Source organism: Solanum tuberosum, unplaced genomic scaffold (genome assembly GCF_000226075.1).
Source record: "Solanum tuberosum cultivar DM 1-3 516 R44 unplaced genomic scaffold, SolTub_3.0 scf00010, whole genome shotgun sequence".
In the NCBI taxonomy this organism is placed as follows: Eukaryota; Viridiplantae; Streptophyta; class Magnoliopsida; order Solanales; family Solanaceae; genus Solanum; species Solanum tuberosum.
This window is the reverse complement of record NW_006238936.1, coordinates 475915-484088: the sequence shown is the minus strand read 5'-3', so window position 1 is coordinate 484088 and position 8174 is coordinate 475915.

Below are 8174 nucleotides of genomic sequence, written 5' to 3'. Positions count from 1 at the left end.
AAAAAAAAACCGAGAAATGGGGGGGGGGGGGGGGGGGGTAGCAACAAAAAAGGAAAATGTTATAAATGTGGATACTTATTTAAACACACAATTAATTTAATAAATGTATAATTGAATAAGTTTGTAATAAGATAAGCTTGCAATCAAGCAAGCAGCTTGCACGTAGCTTACAAAACAACTTATGTTTCATTTATAAATAAGAAGACATTTCAATCTTGCATCAATTTGAAGAGAAATAAAATCGCTCACTCCCCTAAAAATGTTTTGTCTATTTCTCTATCTCTTATTATCTTGATTTTGTATTATTTCTATAGTTGGCAATTAGAAGTGAGCAATATTATATTGTTTCACTCTAAATAGGCCTCTAATATCAACAAAGTTCTCATCTAACATATTATTGATCAATCTTGACAAGAACTCAACACCAACAAAGAAGGGAACATATGATCACCATATTTGATGCTTTTGGTAGATTTGAAGAAGCTCTTAACCATTTAAAAAAGTAAAATATCACATATCGATAATGATTCTGTTTACTTTATTTACTTATATTTCAAAAAATTCTATTTTTCTTAAATATATTAATAGATACTCTCAATCCATTCTATCGAATGCTTTTGTCATGTCAAATTTCATAACACTATATAATTTCTTACTTTATATAAGATTGATTGATGCATGTATCAAAAAGAATATTGTTAGCAGTTGATTTTTTTCAATAAAATCAATTTGATAAGGAGATATTAGTATTTAAAGTTTATAATTCATAATCTTATAAATGATTTGGATAATAATGTACAACAAAGAAATCAAATATCATTAATAGCAAATCATTCTTAATAATATCCCAACAAATTTGACAAAATTTACTAGACAATATTCCATCAGGTCCAGGAGCATTGCATGTAAGTCCCCGTTTAGTTGATCTATATTTAACTCAAACTTAAATTATAATTTTCACAAAGTTTATCACACTTAACTACTCCTTATGATCCCTGAATCAAATAATTCCTATTACACATTTATTATCGTATTTTGTATGACATTGTTTGAATGTGTATGAAATTTAAGTACATACTATTTTCTCCGTTCCGTATTAATTGTTCATATTTTTTTTGTATGTTCTTCAAGAAATCTTAAATAAAAAGAATAGTTTTACTAATTTACCCTTTAAGATATTTTTTGGAATTTTAAGAAACTTGTTTAGACTATTTAAAAACTATATTTGTTAAAGTAAAGGAAAAATTCAAATAATTTTACCTTATTTTGTAAAATGACAAGTAATTTATGATTATATTACTAATATAGACAACTAATATAGAACGGAGAAATTGTGATACTGTCACTAGTGCATGACTATCAAAAGTAATATCATCCAAAATAGCAAAGTGAGACCAAATACATATAAGTAATTCAGAATCATTGAGGGTGCTAAATGGAAAACTTTGTTTTTATTATTTTATTTTTTAAAATATGGAAAAAAGAAATAGGGGAAATTCTTAAAATTTATCTGCTTGGGACTTGGAATTTGCATACATGTATCACATTGGCAGGTATATTATATGTACCCCGTGAATCTCTAAGAAAATACAAAGTTTTATATTACTACTTCTTTCGATTCGTTCTAAAATATATATCGTTTTAACAAAAAAAAAAATGTAGCATAATAAATGTTGCTTTAGAAATTTAAGATAAAAATAGTAATGATTATTTTTAACTATATCCTTATATTAAAGAATTATTGCTTCTTAATAATGCGTTTAATTCTCAAGAAATATTTTAATAAATAAGAATAATTAATTAGTAAATTATACCTTACATTATTATTTTTCTTATTGCAGGTAAAATGAACTGAGGCGATATTTATTTGGAACGGATGGAGTATTATTATGAATTATATTTTGTTTCTTGGAATGCTTAATATTATTGGTTAAAACAAAAATATTCTCTTCTATCCAATCTATGTATAGTTATTCGATACTCACATAATCGAACCTATTATAAAAGAATGAAGTGACCATTGAAAAAACAAAGAAATATAATAAAGATGAGATATATAAGATAAATAATTATCAATTTTTTTTTCATTTTTTATTTATTCTTTTATCGGTGAATTTTAAAAAGAATGAAAAAATAAAAAATAAAAAACTCATTTTTTATGTCGAGAGGTTCCAAAAATAACACAGAAAATGGTTATCAATGTTAAATCTCATTTTCTTCACTGATACATTGTGATAATAAACATTAATTCAAAATTGAATATATGTTTATGTGTATACTACTCTCTTTGTCAATTTATATGATATTCTCTTCTTCTTTTTTTTAAAGGCAATAATATTTATTTTTAGTTGTAATACAAATTAACGGTAATTCTCATTTTATCCTAGTTAGGGTGTGTTTGGTACGAATGAATGCTTTTCTACAAAATTATTTCCTTGAAAAATAAACATTTTTCTTAATATTAATTTGACATTTAATTAGTAAAGAGTAGAAGTTATCGTTTCAAAATATTTATATAGAATTTAGGAAAATACTATTGGAGGTGAGGTAGAGATAGGGGTGTGAATTATTATGAGTTGGGGTGGAATTGGATATGTCGGATGACTGAGAAGAATGAAATACTAATTAAAAAATTTATTTTCTCTACTTTTCTATATTATTTCTCTCATTTTTTAAAAGTGAAATGTTAACTGTGAAATTTATTTTCCTTACTTTTAATAAAAATATTATTTTTCTCATTTTAATTTTTTTTATTTGAGTATAACTTTTCAATAATACATAATTTTAGCAAGAAACAATAATAAATATCTTTGTATCGTACATATGCCATTGTCCTTTCAGGTTGAGTTTAATATAATTATTATGATATTATAATAATATTTAAATAAAGTCATGTGCATATGCTTGATTGGTAGGATACCATGAAGTTGGTTAAAGCAACTATCTAAGTGGCCTAACTTTAAAATAGTACTAATCTTTATAGGACAATGCCCTTCTTGAAGTCATGTGGACCTATCAATATAGTCATAAGCTATCTACTCAATTAAATCACCAAAATCAACCAATTATTTTGGATAAGGAAATTTCAAAAATAGTTCTCAAGATTCTTTGGTTAACCTTCTACTCAATCAAAATAGGAGAGGATAATATTCTAACTCCGCTTTTGATTTCAGAAAACTTTATATACCATATGAGATTGTAAAAGCATGAATAACATGTATAAGGATCACAAGTTAACTCGTCAAGGAGTGTATACTTTAGTTATTATCAAAGGTAAATATCATATATATAGGGCCAAATTTTATTAAATTAAAATAGTTGTAAGAGTGTTGATTATGTATATGTACCAAATTATCAATTATTTAAGAGGATGAAAAAGAAAGAAGAAATTGATTGATGTGTATGCACAGACTTAAATAAGCATCACACATCTGGTCAGTTGCATGTGCCTAACATGCCTTTTTATAGGCAAAAGTGGAATCTTTTGATTTAATAAAACAAACATTTTGGGTTTCTTTAAAGTTCTAGACTTAAAAGATAAGGTGTAATGTGAATTGGAAAATAGAAAAAATTAAAATGGAGAAAAAAATAATAATATTGAAGCAGATTCATTTCTTTTTTGTTGATGATGAAGAAGAGGGTGTTTGTGGTATTATATAGAAGTATCTTTTCTTTTTTTAAAGAATAAAAATAAGAAGAAGATTCATTTTATTTGTTGAGTTCGTTGAAGTTATGCAATTTTACTTTTCAATATTGCAGAATAGTGTTCCACTCTATCATCGGAGGAATTATTCTAAATCTTAGGCAATTGTGAGAGAATTAAAATTCTTTAAGAAAATACAAAAAAAAATTAAGAGTGAACTTTATTTTTCCTGTTGTTATTTTCGATTTTGTATATACTAAAGATGATAAATTCAATTGAATTCATTTATAAAACTCGGTTCGTATCTAGTAAATAACATATACACAGAGATATTGATGTATAATTAAGTGCTTTTAATTTTTTGTGGGCTAGAATAATTAGTTTCATTTATGTTTACTTCATCCGTCTATTTTTAATTGATTTTTTTTAGAGTCAAACAATAAAAAATTTGACTAACATTTTATGATATATTTTTTGATCATATTGATATATAAAAAATTATAGTTTAAAGTACTTTTCGTATAGTTTTGAATATTTTTTTAAAATATTGAATTAATGTAATCTAATTTAGTTTTGAAAATTAGTCAAATTGACTTTCAAAAAGCGTAACATGACAATTAAAAGTGGACGGAAGGAGTAATTTATTGCAATAAATGTTGTAAAGCTCATATATAGTTTAGTTGACACTTGGCTACAAATTTAGGTTTTAGTTAACATCATCAAATAATTCTTTGGAATTTCATTTCTTTTAAGATATAAATATAAAACAATATTATTAATAGTCAAAGAGAAATAAATATTATGGTTTATCTTTTTCTCTATTCTTGTTGAGAGAATTATTTACTCGAAAAGGTATTTCATAGAAATATTTAGTTCATAAAGTCTTAATCTTTTTTCTTAAAGAACCTTTCAAGCTTTTCAAACGATAATGACCTTTTAAGATAGCTAATCATGAATCGAAGCTTTTGGGGCTTTTTTTTAAAATAAAATAAAATATAAATATATAAAAGAAAAAATAGTGAAAGTGGGATGCTCTTTATTCCATGAATTAATACTATTCTAATGATCATAATGGTATGCAAAGCAATTTATACAATTGTCAAGAAATCAAATTGATTTAATATGCAAATTTTAAATTAGACATAATATATAAATGCGCCTTTTATTTTGGCATCAACTGATAATTATGTTCTTCAATTTTAGATGTCCACAAATAGACACTTAAATTTGTATAAAATTAAACAAATAAAACACACATTCCACATCACAAGTCCCATTCTATATAGTATTTTACATGACAATTTGCGTCTTACATGTGCATGTGATTCTTTGAACCTATCTCCCTTAATTGATATCCAATCTTCAAGCTTCATTTCTTTTTTCTTCTTCTTAATTTATATTAGCAATTAGTTAAACATTTTAAATTGTTAGTTTATCATTTCTTTCTTGATCTAAATCTCTTCCCCTCTTTTTTCATTTTTTCTTTTAAATTTCTAGATCTATCCTTATTAGTTATTATTATCCTATCTTGTTATTTGATTATTGTCTATTTATTACTTCCAGACATTTTTTATTCGTATCATTTTCTCTTTTTTTATTGCTAATACAGATCAGTAGAGAAGTTAATGTAGCACTTTAAACTTTGTGTTCATTCAATATAAGTATATAACTATGATAAAAAAAACGGGTGATATAATTTTCTAAGTTAAAAGGTAAATTATTTGATACTGAAACAAAAAAACTGAACAAAATAGTATAAGAGAAGTAATGAAATTACCTTTAAATTTGACACGAATTATTAGTTTTATTCGAAATTATTGACAACCTTACAAAATATCGATGTAGATCAAAGGTGTATTTAAGTTCAAGTTAATCAAGTAAGACTGTCAATAGTTCGGAAATGAAACTAATAATTTATACCAAATTCAGATATATTTTCAATACTTCTCTCTAAAACTTTTAACAAAAAATATTTATATACCATTAACTTAAACTAATTTGAGATCGAAAGCTAATACATTATAAAGTTCAAAACGAGACAAATACAATAATAATAATATAATAATAATAAAAGTAACCAAAAATTGAACTTGATAGTGCTTTTTTTAAAAAAAATTTATTATTAAAAATAAAAATAGTGTTGCTGGTGATATAATATTATGTGGAACAAGTGGGATTTGGACAACATATATATTTATTTCTGTAATAAATACTAATTTGTTTTGTGGATAACTCATTTTGTGGTCAATATAATGAAGCTGCCCATGAACTGGTTTTGTTGACTTTCTCTTTACGTGGCATGTTCTTCAACGTGACAGCTGTTTATATGTAAAGCTATCTACAGATGATCTATGGCCAACAAGCCATTCTGGCATAATAATGATGTTAGGTTATGGTAATTCACTCTCAAATAGAGGTCTCGAGTTTAAGTTTTGAATATGGATAAAATTATGTTGGGATTCCCACTCCCAAACGAGCCTTTTCAATGCACAATTTGGATTTAGTCAGGGGCTCCAATGTGCTTCGGACATCAGATGGGAAATTTAAAAAAATGATGTTATGCAAGTGGTGTGATTATTTATCGAGTTCAAGCTCTGTTTATGAAGAAAATTCTATTGAAAGCACTATTATTAAATGTGTGTGCGATTCAAATATAATCGAAGTTCCAATATAGATTTCAGATATCGGGCGGGAAATGAAAAATAAATGATGTTATGCATCACAGTCAACAAACACAACAAAATATGAAAGAAGCCTCGACAAAAAAAAGACAAATTTAATAACATAGTATTCTCTGAGTTTCATAATAAGTACGTTGTATTTTATCTTTTTAATTTTGAATGAAAATAAATAGTGTTTCAGTACACATAATTTAAAAAGTATTAAATGATTGTTGGATGCTAATTTAGAGGTGAGTTATAAATTACGTATAAAAATATTAAGTGGTGTATAGTAGAAAATTTTTAGTAACTCAGTTGATTAATTATCTTAACTCTCACTTTATTGATGAAGATTCGATTCTCCACATTATAATCCCTTCTTCATTTCCTCTTTTCCACTCCCAATTAAAAAAAATGGTGTGTCGTAAATTTAGATAATGATAGTTTACAAAAGAATTTCCTTTTGTTTAACTTTTTTATTAAATTTGGTAAAGGAGTTTATTTTCTTTCATTTGACACCACACACATACTATTTGAGAGATAATAGATTATATCTTCCTTTTGGATTAGGGGAAAAAAAGAATTTGTTGTTAATTAATCCCACGTCCTTAAACATTATTATGCTCACTTTTTGAGTTGACGTGCTCTTTCTGATAATTAATTCTAAATCTTTATACTTGTTCTCACGTTAATCTAATCATTACTTCCCAAACTTTACAATCTAACACACCCTCCGTCCACTTTAAACTTTGCACGCTTTTTAAAAATAATTAATATGAATATTGTGATTTTAATTCTTGGAAAATACATAATTAATGATGAGGTAAAACATGAAAATGTGTATATGTTTTTCTTCTAATAAGCTTAAAGTGATAGATAAAAGTGAAAATATATTTCTGATATAATGGACAAATAAAAGTGAAAGGAGAGAATAGTTTTTTTTGAGTTTTTCATTCGATGTTAAGTATCTACATTTGAGCATGATTTGAAATTCTCGCCAAGAAATCTCACATTAAAAATAAAATGTTTTCTAACAAAGGCGACTGAACGGAGAGGATATTAATTAGTGTCGTGCCAATCTAATGACTACTCCTCTCTATAAACTTTATGACTTTATTTGTGGAGATTAGGGGAAGGACCATTAACGCATATTAAGTGGTGAAGAAAATCCATTCAATAACCACCACAAATTATTATTTTTTGATATATCATTTTCATGTATTTCTTTGCATCAATATTTGATTCACATGGAGAAATTAAACATGAAATGAAAATGACATCAACTAATTGTAACAAAATTTTGATTTATTTTCTCTCTAGTGGCTACAATTTGTGTTGTAATTACACTTATTCAATCCATTTTATTTTACTTTATTCCTCACACTTTTCTTAAGACAATATTTTTTAGGATTTTTTAAAATATTAAATTAGATTTATTGATTAAGATTTGAAAATTTAAATTTTACTATTTGTATTTTATGTGTAACTAGTAAAATTACTCGCGCTTCACGCAAAAATTTAATGTCACTAAATTTATAAAATAATACTTAAAACTTATCAGGCATTAAAACTAAAACACTATATTATCTTACATACAAGATTACGTAGTAACAAACATTAATAATGTAAAGGAAAATGAAAATTATTACATCTTATAATTTTTCCTTAATAACACAAGTATAAATTAATGATTGTAAAAATACATACCGGGATCTGTAACATAAGCAATGATGTCAGTGAACCACTCAACAAGAGCAAAGTACACAAATATTTAATTGTGAAGAAGAAGAAGAAGAAGAAGAGGTTTAGAGTTCGTTATTTTAAAATGAGATGAAATTCCTCTATTTATAGACAACAGATGGTAGTGTGAA